The sequence below is a fragment of the Dermacentor variabilis genome, chromosome 5 (genome assembly GCF_050947875.1).
Source record: "Dermacentor variabilis isolate Ectoservices chromosome 5, ASM5094787v1, whole genome shotgun sequence".
In the NCBI taxonomy this organism is placed as follows: Eukaryota; Metazoa; Arthropoda; class Arachnida; order Ixodida; family Ixodidae; genus Dermacentor; species Dermacentor variabilis.
Genome location: NC_134572.1, coordinates 55,035,473 through 55,049,638, shown reverse-complemented (window position 1 = coordinate 55,049,638; position 14,166 = coordinate 55,035,473). Strand labels below are relative to the sequence as shown.

Below are 14,166 nucleotides of genomic sequence, written 5' to 3'. Positions count from 1 at the left end.
GCAAAAACGCTCATGTATGGGTGCACGCTAAAGAACTTTGAATAACCAGAATAAATCTGAGCCCTCCATGATGACATGTCCTACAGTTACTGGATTGGTTTGAGCAAATCAATCATTTAGTCGGTTCATTGTAGCACATAATTTGCAGCAGCCAGTGACAAGCAGCTGGACGACATTACTTGTCCCTTAACAATAAATGCGTAGTCACAGTTCCTCAGTGAACGTCTTCATTTGCTCAGTGACATGGGTACCATAGGTTTATTAGCCAAAATGAAGATTAAAAGCATACACACAACTGCACAGGGGCACGTCCACTTCCCTTTTAGCACAGAGTGAGCCCTGAGTCGTGCTTAGGAATTACTTTAATCCAAGTCCAACATCCAGCTTCCCTGCGTACTCTCTTCTTGCAAGGGTCTGAATTGAGAATGCGGGCTAGGCTTGTCGGCCCATGCAGAATTGTCCTATGGCTATGCAAGCCAAGCAGGTGCAACAGGCAAGAATGGTTGCACAGCAAATGGCTGCCTAGCGGTGAGCAGGACTGTGGAAGCTAGAAGCTGACTGCAAGCAGCCCAGTTCAAAGCTCTGTGCTCCTAGTGAGCCACCCTAGTCGAAGCGAGAAAAAGTCGGTAGGCAGATGGGAAAAGTACAGACAAAATGTACAGGCAAATGCAGAATTACCGCTGTCAGGAGCCAAGTATCACTGTTGCCAAGTGCTGTAGTAGTGGATGATCAGGCTTTCTATATTATTCCTGTCTTTTCTGGTGGGCTGCAGGGCAGTGTACTGGTCCTTTTCTGTTTTTAGTGTATTAATGTATGTAAATGACTTAATTCAATTAGTCTATGACTCTGTGTGTATAAAACTTCTTTGTGGATGACTATTATATGCAGTTAAACCTCTGTCTAAAGGAAGTCGGCAAAATTGGCAATTTGCTTTGTTATATCAAAATTTCGTTGTATTGAAATTCGGCCTTTTATGCAAGTAAATACAGTCGCTGATCGATTTTTCTTATGCGGAAAGTGACCGCAGAATTTTTAAAATTATAAAACAATTGAAGAAAAGCAAACTTGAATGAGAAAACAATTCCTTTTGATGAATTTGGGAGTCTGTGACGAATGGTACGGTTTCATGCCACACCAACGATATCTTCACAACGGCGGTACAAATTAAGCGAAGCCAGTCGCACTTCCGCGCGCAACTCAACGCCCAAACGGCTGATAGCGTCGCCCGCACTGGGACGATGCTATCATAAAAAGCGTCGGCAGCGGAGAGTGAATGCTTCGTCGGCCTCTCGCTCCAACGGGTCGCCGAGACTCAAGATTACGCAACCTCCAACAGTAAATGCGTGGGAAGCTAGCTTACATGATGCCATGCCATCTCGGCATGCACAGGTGGCAGATTACCTCTAAAGTAGGGTGCGCAGCTGCATATTTGCTCAGCCGCGCTTACAGGTATGCGCAGCCACAGCCAGAGTTGCCAGATGGCCCCAACAAAAGATAGCCAAATGATCTGAAAATGTAGCCCAAAAATAGCCAGTCCAAAATTTTTCATGAGCAAAAAGTAACCAAAAGCATAGCCTAAACGTTTGGTGATGTTCTGCAGGTGTCTTTTAGATGGCGCAAATGGTGTCATAATCTCAGTGCATGTTTCCAGCTGCAAAATTACTTCTGCTGCATGCAGCCAGCACAACACCGGCCTCAAGATCGGCGTAAAAAATTCTAGTGAAAGCTGCCACCAAGACGTAGATTTGGGCACCACTTATTGTTACAATGAACCAAAAAATTTTTTTCAGGTTTACTCGTGACGTTATTGCTATTTACTGAGCCACGTTCTGAGTTAACTTTAGTTTATGCCTCGCAGTACCCGAGGTATTTTTTATATAAGTCGTGCAAAGTAATGACAGCTCCAACATTGAGAATCAGGTTCGGCTTTTCACTATCATGTGTCCGAGAGGTGGCCCGAGCTCAAGGCATTCAAATAGGGATGCCTTTGCTAAGCTTGATTCATAAAATAAACATGTTCTCGCCAGCTCTTTCTTTTTTTCAATTTACTCGAAAGCAGCTCGTCACTGAGTTAGCAAATGCTGCTGCTTGGAGGCACACTGGACTCTGGAGAAAACTTGAAACCTTGCATTTTCCTCCTGCGAAGAAACGGAAGTTGTGATTGCAATTCGCCTTTGAGTGGGAACAAACAGAATGACCTGCTGGCCCATAACGGAAGAGGTGAATTAAAGTTTATAGTTTTAATTGCCACCTGGACTATGGCGCTGGCAATAATCCAGGTGGTATTAGTATCGAAAAGAGTTGAACTGCACAGTATTTAAAACAGGGATTCGCTGGCAAGATTCATGCAATCTGGAGACGTACACGCAAGTTTCTGTGAATGTAGGCACGAATGCATGCGTTGCCAAATCTATGAGGGGCGCTGTGTACCTTACTTTCGATGTCACTTAAAAAAAAATGCAATTCAGCTAGGGGACACACAAAGTCGATTTATATGGGTAGAGCACAGCTGTCATAAAGTACAAAATAAACTTTATCTAACAAATTCAAGCACTATACATTAGAATAGGAAGTCAGTAGAACATTATTATACCTTTACAGACACTGGCAAGAACTCTTTTCCCAACCACTATTGGAATGTGTGCAGAAATAGTAAAATATGGACGTAGCAGTACCACAAGTACATATTATGTGTATCGAACACATTTTTTTCTCATCACAGCTGGAAATACGCAGGAGCAAAGTACAATTTAATGACTAGTAAGACTTACAAAGAGGAATTGCAATGATGATAAAGTGTGTGCCCATAGGCACCCACTTTATCACTCCCCCCCCCCCAATTGGGGGAGATGTATGTATGTATGTATGTATGTATGTATGTATGTATGTATGTATGTATGTATGTATGTATGTATGTCTGCATATATATATATATAACATTTAATAACAGTTGCACTTGAAATTGCAGCCTCTCTCTCTCTCTCTCTTTTCTGCGAGTTCCGAGTGTAAGCATTGCTGCGCATGACTGCTGTTTATTCTGATTTCGAGTGAATCTGGCTTGACCTTATTTCGGTTACTGAATGAACTATACAGGGTGCCCCAACTATCATGCACCAAGACTTAAAGTAAAGAGCAGTTACATTACTCGAAGAAAACCTAGTGCATATTGTTTCCAGTACAAGGGAGTAGCCGCCAGTATTTCTTTCGTTACTGAGATTTAATTCGGCAATTGCAATTGAGTATCTAACTCGAGAAGTACTGCACTCTTAAAAAAAACTACACCCTTTGGGGCTTATCTTGCCCCACAACAATAATCGTCATCTGTCTTGCCCATGTTTCCTTTCTTTAACGCTGCGAGCCCGGTACTTCCCAGTCACGAACTGCTTGCACGTCATCACCCTGACGCAGCATCCTCGATAGGAAAGTAGTGAGTGCTGAGTTTTTAAGAAATGAAATGTAAGCAAGGCAGATGACGATTATTGTTGTGGGACAAATATACACCCTAAAGGGTGCAAGCGTTTTAGGAGTGTGTCCTAATCTTCAAAGTGTTAATGAGGCATTTGTAGTCACCCCCAAGTCACATCTAACTGCGGTGTTTTGACCGACATACTAATTGCATACAATTTTTTCCGGCTGGTAAAGAAACTGCATGAAAAATGAAAAATACCACTTGACTGCTCCCACCCGCATTCTAGAGCAGTGCCCTCAAGTAGGATGATTGAAAGCAACTACCTTACCTGCCGCAAACCCGAAGAGACGGCGCATCACCTTGACAATCGTACAGAAGTGGCACCAATAGCAGCTCTTGTGCCTTCACAGCTATTCCTTCCTCTCATTTCTATGTCAAACTTATTATACGTCTCTCAAGGCCAACTGATCACATTGATAATAAAAGTCCCTTAATAATGCGGCCGTAGCGCCGCTCTGACCACGCACGAGATGCGAAACGCAATGGAATAGGCATAGAATGTTACAAAATCCCGCCCCTGCTTGCACAGCATTGAAAGATTGTGCACGCAGCTATATTTCATGCCAGAAACTTGCTTCGGATGGGAACCAAATTAAAATGACAGTTTTATTTTTCATTGAAGTGTATACATGCTGCAAAGGCAGGTTCGTGGCAAAAATAAAAGTGAAATAACAGACTGGGAAGTGACTCACGTGTAGAGAAAAGGCAAAACCAAGGTGTTCAAGACAGTAAATATACTTCTAAATGAGCCGAATTGGCAATAGGGAAGTCTGCACGAGGAAAAAAAAAATGTATATATATATATCTTCTCTGGGATTTATCTGAATGATGCGTAAGCATTTCGTAGTATTGACGTGGTGTTTCATGGTAGCATGCTGGTGTGTTTCGTGTAATTGCGAGAACGACTGCGAAAGAGCTATGAAACGGAGAAGCACAGTTGCAACACCTGCACGAGACGACGTAGGAGAGGCGAACAGAAGCAACATTCACTGGTGTTATAGGTAGCCCACAGCGGATGTGGACGTGGGATGAAATGACAAGAGAGATGTAGCAAATGAAGGAAATATATGCAACATTTATTGGGTACACTAAACCATTACAAACCATGATCAACCGTGCTCCAGTTGCAGCTGATGTCTGGTGCGGCGGCACGGCGCGTATCTTGAAAGCGATCGACATAAAAAAATCGCTTGAAAGCGATTCAACATATCGCCCGCTGCTGCGGGCGATATGTTGAAAGCGATCGTCTTATGGGACAGATGGAGGGACGGTTGGGATGGAGGGTAAGAATATAAATACTTACTCAATAAAACTATCAGATTTCAGGGTGCCCTTATTTATGAATTGGTAAGCACCGTTGAACACCAGCTGCTGCCTAAAGGACGTGCTACTGCCTTCTGTCGCTACGCAGCCCTGGGTCCGCTTTATAGCAGCTTCTGTAGCTTTCTTGGTGACCAATGCTGGAATTATACTGCAGACATCTGTTACCTTTGCCTTGAGGTCATCAAACATCCGTCTCGATCATGTAAACACGCTCTTTCACATAACCCCAAAGAAAGGAATCAAGTAGAGAGAGGTCAGGTGACCTAGCCAGCCCATTTACAGACCCGTGCCTTAAAATCTATTGCACATGAAAAGTCGCACCCAGCCAGTTTCGTGCTTGGTTGCTGCTGTATGCTGGCGCCCCATCTTGCTGATGCCACAGAAGATGTGACAGCAGGATGGATGGATGGATGGAAAACTTATTGAGAGTCCTGAGGTACGCGATTATCGCGCAGCGGGCCATTCCCACGTTGGGACGGGCAGGCTGAGCCTGGCCGCCGCATCGTGGACTCTCTGGATGGCCCAGATTTGGCCTCCGTAGTCGGGGCTTCGCAGTGAATTATTCCATCTTGACTGCGGGACTTCGCTGAGAAACTCATCCACCACTCCTTCAAGGATTTCACCCAAGCAATGCTGTGCAGTCAGTGTATGATTGAGAAATATAGGACCGATTATAGCACTGGCGTAAATTCTGAACCACACTGTACGACTACTGGTACTGGTGCCGAGTGCGCTGTACCCAGTGTGGATTGGAGTCACTTCAATAGTGTGCATATTGTGTGCAATAGCGTGGCAAAAATTGGTTTCATATGTGCACATGATGTTGCTCTAAAGGTCCGATGAGTCATCGGCTTTTGGAAGGACCCAGTTCGAGAAATCTAGGCGATTCTACAGGTCCCTATCTTCCAAGCATTGGTGCTGGTTAAGGTGGTACAAGGTAGTTAAAGGCCGAGTCATTTAGAATTCTCCAAACTGATGACTTGAAAATTGGTACCTGGGTGGCGACAGCCCGTATGCTAGCATAAGGGTTTGAGGCTATAAGTGCTAAAACATCTGTGCGTAGACTAGGACTCAAAGATAGAATCCTCCGCCGCTCTTTCCAGAAGCTGCCGGTTTGTCTCAGGTTTTCATAATTTCTGATAATAGTCGCGTTTCGTCTACCGTCACGCTTCCGTGACTGATATATACTTCATATCATATTGACCGCAAATAAAGACGGGGACAGCAGAAAAGAACAGAAAAACTTAACTTTCAACTGGTTTATTCACGGCAACCCGTGGGCATACTTATATGTGTAGGCAAATAGAACATGCGCAGAACGTAGCAAACAAGAACACTCATCAGCCTAGCGGGGCAACCAATTATAAAGAAAAATCTATTTCCGATTGAAACAACCTAATGGAAGTGTCACTAACACAGTCTTGGCCTTTCTTTTTTATGTGATATGCCTCCATCAGTTCGCGTGCAATCTGGTCCTGGCTTCTCCCCAGAATCTTTATCTCCTTAAAAAGTGGTGCACAGGGGCAGGCATTGCAGTGCGTAGGCAAGTGCGCCAATTCATTTTTCGTTAACTTTTGTTCATGTTCTCTGGCTTGGTGCTCTTAGCAGGAGTGTCTCGAAACCGGCTTCCAATCGAACAGTACCCGCAATACATAGGACTTCAACGTATTGTAAAGACAACGAGCTTGCACTTTTAGAAGCAGACAAAGAGGAGAATTTGTTGTGCTCCCGAAGGGCATGTTTGGTACTAAAGCCTCTGAGGCGCTGAAGAAGAATTTTAAACCTATTAAAAACTCTGAAACCAGAGTTAAAGGGGTTGGGACACCAAATTTTGAGGCTATAAAAAGCATGTTGTAGGCTGCTTCCGTATGCAAGGACACCCAGAACGAAGTATTGGACGCTGCAGACATTTCAAAATAATTTTTAATTCAGCTCCAAAAAGTCATTAAAAACTCCTTCTCGTAGTCGAGACCCATCGCTAGCGCGGCAGTTACTACGTCACAGAGGAGGAACGAAAATATTGACGTCATAGCACACTAGCACAAAAACGTGCCATATGATGAGTAGCGATGAAATGCCGATTACGGAGCCTGCTGAGCTGAGCGACCGAGCATAGCCTCCACTATGACCGAGCTACAGGCATATAGAAATCCTTTCTTAATGCAAAGAAGGGGTAAGGCGTGCAGTCACGGACACAAGAGGAGAAAGTGTACAACACGAACGCCGCACGGCGGCCCGTGAACGGCAAACTGCGTGCGGCAACTTGCCGTGCGGATGGGCCTTTACACGTTTGAGTGTAACACTAGCCGGCTGACTCCAAAAGGGACCGGGATATGTGGCGTTCGTGTTGTCCGCTTCTCTCCTCGCATAGTCGCATAGCTCGGCAGCTCGGAGCGGTCTCTCGTTCGCTTGGCCTTTCTCAATGTGAGGGCCCGTCCACGTTACCGACACGGAAACTCGCCACACGCCATTTGCCGTTCGCGGGCCCTTGTGCGGCGGTGGTTTTGCTCGCGAACGGCGAGATTTCCCTGCCGTAGAGAGGACGGGCCCGGGACCCATTTGTGCGGCAGCCGTACGGCGAAGCGGCCAATCAGGGACCGAGGAGTGGTCACTCTGGCACCGACGGCAGCTTCACCGCCTCTGATCGTTCGGCGCCGCCGATATCGTCGCTAGGCCTTTTCCGGTTCACTTCAAAGCTAAAGCTTACGGCGCTTCGGAATGAATCACCGACTCTCACAAGCCGCAATATTTTCTTACCGTTGTTGTCGCTCTAATTATAATAATCGCGACATGCACTTCGAATCGCCAGTTGTCGACCTCTGCTGGCAGAGCATGCGTATGCGCGAGCAGACGACGCAGCATAGTTTTACGTCACTATTTTTTGTGGCCCACGTGACCAAGCCATGTTGCGTTTCATCCTCTGTGACGTCATAGCACCCCCCCCCCCCCCCCCCCCCGGAGCCCGGAAACTGAAATCGCTCGGTATAATAATGCTATTATTCAATTATTTATCGGATATATATGAATCCCGCTGTGTGTATCATGCTCCCTGAAGCATGACTCAACGTTTGAATCAACGAACGCATGAACAAAAATTTTGGTGTCTCCACCCCTTTAATAGCACGGTTGTAAGAAGGTGCAAGTCTCTTAATCTGGATAGACTAGCTAGGCTAGTCTAGCCAACTAGCCAAGATAGACTAGCGAACTTGTCCCCACTCTGCCCTCTCTCGCACGCGCTTGATTGCGTTACCGCGAGCTGGAACTTCTGCCCTCTTTCCCTTTGCTCGCGTGGGAAGGTGGCACTCGTGAAGCCATTGTGTCTCACCCTCGCACGCTTTCACTTGCACGTAAAGCACACAGTGCACGGGGCACGATAGGATCTTTTTGCAGTTGGACATTTTATATCTCCGGAGGTTGCTCTTGTGGAGTGGAGCGCGATTTGAGATTTACAAACAGCCGCTTGCAATTCAATCCTTAGACCATCTGCATCCGTGGAAGTTTCCATTTATTGTCTGGGTATTAGTTTGTGACGGCAGTGAAATTTTGTTATAATGAAATAGCATACAAGCACACTTCGTTATATTGAGGTCCCTAATAAACGATGCTCTATGGACAAGAGGTTAAGAAAAGTTAAATACTTCATTACATCGAGAATTTTGTTGTATTGGAAGTTCGTTATATTGAGGTTTCACTGTATGAAGAAATATTGTGCAAAAGTAACCATGCTGTTTTACAGTACCAGTTGTAGAAAGTTAAGCATTAGTGTTGAACAAAGGAAGTTAATGTTAAACAATCTGTCTAAGAATCGCATGCAACAAACAGCCAGTTATTTATGCCTATAGACTCAAGAAATAGTACAGGTAACTGAACATAAATATTTAGATGTTACACTCACTTCAAAATTATTTTGGTTACCTCATGTTTCTGACATTTGTGCGTCAGCCTTTAGGAAGTTGTGTTGTGTTCTTTAAGGACAAAGTTAAGAAAAGATCCAACAAAGCTCAGATTATTGGTGTGCAATAGACATTCATCAGGTCTAAAAGAGAATATGTGTCCGTGATTTGGGATCCATGAACTAAACAAGGACATATAAAAGCTAGAGATGTTACAAAGGAAAACTGCCAGATTTATTTATGGGAAATATAAAAGGAATTACTCCCATACTAAGCTTATGCATGATAATCCCATTCTAACATTACAAATGTGCAGAAAATATGCTCGCATAGTGGAATTCCATAATATTTTAAAAGGTAGACTTTTTCATACCTTCATTTTTTCAACCTTGTATATACCTGAACAACTTGACATACACATGGTCATGCTCTGATCTAATGTTTGTAAAACTAATGTTTGTAAAAACAAATGCATTTAAACAACTTTTTCCCGCTAACAGTTTCCGACTTGAACATCCTTCCTAAAACTATTTTTGAGGCCACTGGTTTTCGCAAGGCACTTCAACATATGTTGTTACGTTAGCCTGCTTTTTTATTTGAATTTATATTTTTACACGTGCAGCAATATAACCCTGCTCATTTGTTATTGTGAATACCCATATTTTTTATTATTTTATTAATTCTGTATTCCTGGTACTCACATTTTTTTATGTATCATATTCCACTCCTGCTTGGGCCAACCTGGCCTGTAGCATTGGGAAATAAATAAATAAACAATGCATACCTCAGCAGACTGGAAATTCAAGAAGTGGTTGACTGACAAGTCTCTGGCTTGTGGTTACAGTCTAGTATGTGTGGTCGTGTGCAAGTGTTACAAGGAAGCAAAGGTTAGAAATGCTGACAAGGAAGTAACTATGTACGGCATCTGCCAGATATTCGAGGCCATTGTTAGCAGGAGGCAGGAACTTTTCCAACACTGATTTTTTAGGATGGCTTTCTGGATGTGAGACAGTTGTTGCAAAATATATATTTAAGATCCTGCCTCTTTCCGAAAAAATCCTTTAGAGCTTGCTTCTGTGGTCCCATTTATAAAGAGTTGCGAAAGTTTTCGTTCTTAAAGTTTTTTTGCATTAGCCAAATACAAAACCGATTTATCTAGAGGCTGTTTCATGGCAATTTTGTTTGGACTATTCCCATTTACTGAGGCCCTACTGTACTTACATATACTAAGGCCTGGTGTATTAGGCAAAGAAAGCTGTGCTTTAAGTAATGCCATTGAAAGCACGTCTGAAGAAATGACAACAAAGGTGTTCAGGCACTTTCGTGTTCTTGTTCTGGCAAAAAACTCGCTGTTTTCCTCGGTGTCAAACTGGTGGAGATGCATGATACATCCTCATGCATTTTGGCCTCTGGACAGCAGAAATCCTAGGCGCATAGCAGTTGTTATAAGCGGATCAAAAACACCCTCTGTGTAGAACACCATCAATGATTTACAAGAAATACCACTTTGATTTGATTCGGAATATTAGGACTCCATAGAGGATGTCCAGTGGAGTGTCAAGTCAGATGCATACAGAACTCTCATTTTAGAGCGCAGCTCTTTGGCGTCCGTTCCTGGGTTTCGCGTCGTCGTCGTCGTCGGCCTCGTAACCAGCTCCGCCCCCCTTTCATCCCCCCAGCGCTAGCAGCGACCGACTGATACCGCTGGATGCCGCTGACGCCGCTAGAGAGTCAAGATAACGTGACTGCATAGAACACCGTCGCCGCCATGCAGAAAGAGGAGGAAAGGGTCCCCCCCCCCCCCTGTTCTTGTGTGGCGGATAGGGTGCTCTTCAGTTGCCGACGCGCCGGTTATTCGTCCCTGAAACCAACTCCGCAGCTGGGGTTGACTCACTATCGGCGTCAGCGGCATCAGTCAGTCGCTGCTATCTCTTCCCTCCTCCCTTTATCGTGTTGTCCGCTTGCTGCGCGCGCTTCTGCCCCCATCGTTTGCCGCTGGGTGTACACGCCGCCCCCCTCCCCCCTCTTCCTGCGAGTCTCCGGTTGTCAAAGCGCCGGCTCGAACTTAATTCCTTTCTTCGCTCCTCCTCCAATGCAACCCCTGTGCGGTGGCAATCAGAGAGCCAGATCGGTGGCGGCGGATCTGTATATGTGCACCGCCCGAGCCGAAATTGCCGCTGCCGTTCGCCCTGTGCGGTGGCAATCAGAGAGCCAGATCGGTGGCGGCTTGACATAAAGACAAACAGCAATTTCCTAACACTTATGCGGGAGAACATCCCGTTCCTCTCGCTCGTAACGCGTCCCACGGCTGTGACAACCTCGCGAGGCACTTGTATAGATCTCGTCTTTGAGAATCAAGCATTGGTGTACCAAGTCGAACATATATCAGTCTATTTCTCCGACCACAAAGCTTCCTTCATGACTGTCAAGAACTGTTATTGGAGTCTTTGTTAAAGGAATACGTGTGAAAAAAAAAAAAAAAAATTCTGTGATAGCGCATACATGTGTTGCTCGATTTCTTTGCCTCAATCTATCGAAAAGGTGAAACAGCTTATTTGCTGCGCTCAAACTTCGCATTAGGAAGTAACGTAATCGTCGGTAATTTTTTTCTTGCTCTATGCATACTGTTGATCCTTGGCAATGCCTTTGAGAGTGCTGAAGATGGGCTAGACGCTTAATCAAGTGGCTGTTCACCGAATAGTGTGACAACAGGAAACTACAGACTACAGTTGAGACCACTTATAACAATCCCATTTAGAATTTCAGCTGCTATGAGTATTTTCTCAACACCTAAAGAGTTGTGCCAGGAGCCTGTGCGAAAGCCATCTACTTATGACTTGCTAGCCTGCTAAGTTCAGTTGCAGTGAATGGATTGAAACATGGAGTGTCTCGACAAGCTGGGGCAGGGAAGAAGGCTACATGGGCAATCGCTCATGTCAGATGTGTCACCTTTATTTCTCCCTCCCTCTCTCTCTCTCTCTCTCTGCGATTTTATTGCTCTGGGACTGTCGATACTCCTAAACGGCATGGAGCAATCTCTGTTTCTTTTTCTTTTCCTAGGACAGTTTGCAAATAAGTTTTGGGTTGCCATTATAGCAATTGGTGCTTCTAATGATGGCACAGATGTGTTAGAGAGTGCTTCTGATGAAGCATTTGCTGGAGAGCCATGACTACTTATGCAAATTGAGGCCTCCACAGCAAAGGATGAGCAAGAAACTAGCAAGCCTCCAACTGAGCACCCCAATGTTAAGGACTTCACCAACAACCTCATCAACAGCCTGATGAACTTTAGGGTGTGATTACATGAATTGCACCACTTAAACTTACTTAACTCACTGATTTCTGTCAGTAAGCACCATGTACACTGTTTTTGGTAATAAAGTTTGTCTTCTGCGACTTATCCACTTCTTTATCGTTAGTTTTGAGGAAATTTTATAACAATCTTCTGATATAGCGAACATATCTTGCGCAACAAAAGTGTTTGGTTTATCCTGGCTCAACTGTAACAGGTGTACTTTGCCCCTGATGACTTGTCATATGTGCTGAGCATGAAGCAGGGTAAGAGGGAAAAAGAGGGTATGCATTTTAATGTAAGATCCAGAAGACAAATGTGAACATTGCTATGTTCATTGAAGACGTGTCTTAAATTCTAAGCATGCTGATCATGGAAGGGGGGCAGAGAGCAAAAAAGTTAGCCAGCCTTCTCATAGCACAAGGTAAATGAATAGCCTCTTTGCGAGATGTATGGAAAAGACTCTGTCGTTCGTTAGTGAAGAGGCAGTAAAATGTGCACTACAGCAATGATCCTTGCAGTTGAACTAGAAAGTGCCTTTTCCACTGTCGTAATTTACATGTGGAAATGACACAAAAACATTGAGAGCTTGTAAAAGTGTGTCTGAGGAGCCCCAGAAGTTCGAGATGAGGGTGCTTAGTCAAGGGCAATTGTGCCCACTACAGGGCAACCTCGTTCATATGTAGGTAAAAAAAAAAAAAAGCAATACGTGAGAAAAAAACGTATTAACTGGGCAATCGTACTATCCGAAGTGACTAAAAAATTTGACAGACTCAACTGTAGTTGACATCTACGTAATGCAAAGCGTTGTGCAAATTCTTGTAGAATGAGATACCAACACATGCCCAGTTGGTGGGACATGAGCGGTCCAAGACACACATCATTCTTGCGGCTTCGGCAAGCTTGCGCTTATGCTCCTCTAATTCGGGCTCGGTCAGCAGCTTTTTCAAGCAGGGAATTTTGGTGGGAATTTTTGACGTGACCACTCTATGCGAATCGTTGCAGCACGAGATGCCAACATGCATCGAGCTGATGGGCCAATCGCACGGGCCTCACATTTACACGAGATCTAGCACCAGAAAACATAATATACGATTGCATTTTGGCAATGTATTGAATGTTATTGCCGAAAAATAGTGTTTTCCAGGAGTGCATGAACCGGTAAAAAAGAAGCGTAACTGTATTGGGTCATTTCTTGCGTTCTCGGTCATCATAATCATCATTTATTATTCCTTTAAAGGCCCCTGTCTGGGTTTTATAAGGTGGGGGAAGTACATATAAAAAATACACTAAAATTGGTCAGTTATAAAAAGTGGAGAAATACACATGAGAAGTCATCCAACGGGGAAAAAAAGCAGTTAAAAATACAAAAAAAAAAACGGGATACACATGGTTAAAACAGGGATCACTAAGACATACTAGAAAAAGAGTATTACTTAGCATACACATGGCAGGCAGAATGAAAAAACAAAGCATGATTGAAACAAACAAAAAGAAAGGTGAGCTGTAGGTAATACAAAGATTATATAGGTCATGTGGATAATAAACCACAGAATTTTAGATGATCACGTTCGAGGACGACCAATTCGGGCAATTTATTCCATTCCGTTATAGCAGTAGGCAAAAACGAGTTGTTAAAGTCGTTAGTCGAACCGTGAAGACACTGAATACTCAATGAATTGAAAAGATGACGAGAATGTGGATCGGCAAGAGAAGGAGTGTTCCTGTAAATGCGGAAATATGGAGTATTTCCTGTGAAATAAACAGAGTAATGCAATTCAGCATTGGTATGCTAGAGAAGAGAGACTGAGGGAGTTCTTTATTTTACTCATGCTGTGCTTGTAGTCATAATTGGAATATATAAATCGTGCTGCACGGTTTTGGACTTCTTCAATGGTGTTTATATGGTAAATTTGATGGGTGTTCCAAATACACGCAGCATATTCAAGCTTTGTGTGTACAAATGTTTCATAGGCCAGTTGTCTTAACAGAGGGTGGTAACAAAGATAAATTCCTTGTGATGAAACCCAGTAACCTTGATGCGTCTACTGCAACCTTTATTATGTGTTCTGTCCAGGTTAGTTTCGTACTAATTAAAATACCAAAGTACCGGTATTCCTGTACTTGTGACACTGGTGTTGAGTGCAGTGAGTATGTATAAATGGAGTTAAATTTTCTACACAATGTAT

The 14,166-nt window shown here is 44.0% G+C and overlaps 1 protein-coding gene across 5 annotated transcripts in view; it reads left to right on the top strand.

Moving 5' to 3' along the window:
• The window catches only part of Stat92E (Signal transducer and transcription activator Stat92E), a 194,108-nt gene that overhangs the window by 165,045 nt on the left and 14,897 nt on the right, over positions 1-14,166 (top strand). The gene's annotated exons all lie outside the window — the stretch shown is intronic.